A 3,272-nucleotide genomic window follows, 5' to 3' on the forward strand; every position below is an offset into this window, starting at 1 on the left:
TACGGAGCCTCGGGTAACCGATACCCACTATGAATTTTTCAATGAACGATCATTAAATTTTTCACCTATAGTTTTGGCATGTCAAATGCCCGACTTGATTGTCGGTCACTAGTGGCAGAAGTAAAAGCTAACAGCGTCTGTGAATTGTCACACTGCCCATGACCAACGAACCAGGAAGGCATCTGACACGAGCACGATACCATAGCTATTCCACTTGATTTTCAAAAAATAGTTAGACTCTCTCGCAAGAACTAGAATATCTTCGATCAAGGTGAGAAATGTGAAATGGTCCGAAAACCATTTTAACGTGGAAGTCTCTTAAATGGCTTATTACGAAACTAAACCGATACGTGCGTTAACATTGGGATATACAAATACAACACTCTCGAACATAATTTGAATTCGGTCGAAATTTTCAAAATCTGAAAACCATTTCAACTCGGAAATCTCCTGAACGGCATATTGTACAACTAAACCAATGCATACGTTATACATAACTCCACATGAATACATGAGGAAGTGCGTACTTGTATGCATTAAATAACGCGCCGTGTTACCTTAACGTATTGAATTACATGCTCCTGCATGTATTCAATTGTCAGCAGTTCCGCTAAACCAGTGGTTCCAAGCCTTTTTGGATGTCGGAGCCGCATTTCAAACTTCAGAGTACCATGAAGTCGCATGAAAACACCCGAGTAGGCTATTACTCATAACGAAAATTTAGAGGTAGCTAGCCTACCTCTGAATCTCACCTTCCAGATAATTCAAAAGCACGCAGACTTATATAGATTATATATCGGTTATTTTAGCATTGACAGACGCAAATTGGAATGGATTGCTATGGATTGAAATAAACTAAAAATGCATAACATTATTACAACATACTATTATGTCGTTATCTGATAGCTCTTCATACATTTGAGCAGTTAATGCACAAGTTTGTGGGGGATTATACGCTTAGTGATAGTGGACTTATTGCAATTTATACTTAACTATAATCCGTATTGTTTCGATGTTGTAACATTGTGTCGAAATTTTCTCTTCACAGACGATATATAAAGGTCTTTGACCAACAGAACTCCAGATATATCCTTGTCTGACGGGTAGGCCTATTAATCCATGTGTTTGGCACTAGCCTGCCAGAATAACTCTCTTGAGCGGATTTAGACGTATATCATATCCCTCATTTTAGCATTCATATACAGATATTTCAAGAATTCAAATAATCAAATAACAACGGTCGTCTATTATATTATTGTGGCATATGCCAATCAGAGCCGCAAGAAGGGTACATTGGAGCCGATTGAAAATCACTGCGCTAAATTTTAAAAAGTATTATTTCTGATAGAGCGTTTTAATAGTCTAGCCAACAACAAGAGGTCAACATAATCAATGTGAGCGATCATCCAAGTATAATCAGCTGATTCACGTGACTGGTCTCTACAACTGAAAGTCCGCAAGTGATGACTCTTCAGCAAAAAGTTGTTGAATTTTTCACAGTTTCGTCAGTCGTCACTACATTTTGGCAGTCTGTTCAATTCCAGCCTCTGCAATTAATTTAACGGTTTTTCCGTCTACGACACAACATACAAGCAATTACTTCCTGCAAGCTGTAACGATGTCCTTCCTGCGTCGCGACTAAGCAATATAGCTAATCAATTTTAGTACCGCTGTAGCCTGTGGGTACATGGGAAGAACAACCCAGCGCTTGCAGGAATGTGTTTTAGTGACACATCCCAAGAGATATTTGATCACGAACATTAGATTCTCTGAACAATGTAACCTAGTACAGGTACTGGAACTAAATCAGGTCGTGGCTATGAACTCTTCCGTTGGCAAAGATTTAGCTGAGAATTCAGCTTGTGCTCAAAACTATAATGAAGAGAGATATCGGGAAGAGGCTGCTCATTGGACGCACACTTTTTGATTTTACTGCACTCGAATGGACATTTACTAAAATCGCCCGACCGCGCTTATGTTGGCAGAAGGAATTTTCGGTCAAACTGAATATTGGTCACTAGCTGCGCTCGCGGTTTGCCTGTATTGTGTGCTGTATTTTCCCCTTCGACGTCATAATCGGATGCATGCAATGCAGTTAGACGCACTTATATGAAATTCCTCATTCGCTGACATTCACAATGGAAAAAGAGGTTAACAATATATTAGCATTCCTTGATGTTGTTTTTCAAAAGATGTGTGCTAATCAGTTTACCATAAGCCTACATTCAGTTAGCAATACATTTCGTGGGATTCTTTCTGTTCGGTAAAACGTAAATTAAATTTGATAAGAACTCTGGTGCACAGGGCTCTGCAGATTTGTAGTAAAGTCAAACTTGATTCTGAATTGGAGAACATTCGGTCAATCTTTCAGTCGAATGGTTATCCTGTGATGATCATATCATTAAAATGACCGTGAATCGTAACTTCATAGATTTCAGAAAAGTTAAACCGTTCGGACCTGGAAAATGTCCTGTTTATTTGCATCTTCCTTGGATTGGGAAAGTGTCCAACAGGTTTGAAAAACAAAATAAATCGTCAGTGAGGCATTGTTTTTCAGAAGTAGAACCGCAGATAATCTTCATGACGAAATCTCTGATGCCTGCAACGCAAAAGGATGTGCTACCTGCGACAAATCAAAGCAACATAATATATGAATACACGTGCCGATGTGATAGTCGGTATGTAGGTCGCACGTCTCAGCGCTTGCAGCAAAGAATTCGCCAGCATGTCCCACGGCAAAATAGAATATCTAATGCTTCCCCAACTCCTGTGGTGGCCCTACGAACGGGGGGGGGGGGCTGGGCGAGACTTACCGGGGGGGCCCCTTATAAGTATCTATCAGTAACCCCCCTTCCGCAGCGCTTATTAGCATCTATCTTTCACCACCGCAAAGGTTTGCCCAGGTGCTGGATTCGGCCATGTCTATTTTGCATGTGTGCAAGGATAGACTATATTAAAACTAAGTAATTCTACCGCATGCAGAGACGTGATGATTTTCGGGATATGGGACTTTTCTCACAAATGCAGTGATTTGATGATGATTGACACATCTGTACGGAATCATATTTTGCTTGGTGCACGGATTTCCATGTTTATTCGTCAGTCTCCTTGAAAAAAGCGCATAATCCAAATAGTGGGGTACTTTCGACCAGTGGGGGCCCCGGGCGACCGCCCACCTCGCCCACCCCAAAAGCCACCACTGCCCAACTCCATCATCGCATTCTGTTGACACACTGCTTGATTATGATCAAGTTACTGCTTGTAATTCGGCT

The sequence above is a fragment of the Botryllus schlosseri genome, chromosome 2, assembly GCF_051294905.1.
Source record: "Botryllus schlosseri isolate E-star chromosome 2, Bs_hap1, whole genome shotgun sequence".
NCBI classification, from domain to species: domain Eukaryota; kingdom Metazoa; phylum Chordata; class Ascidiacea; order Stolidobranchia; family Styelidae; genus Botryllus; species Botryllus schlosseri.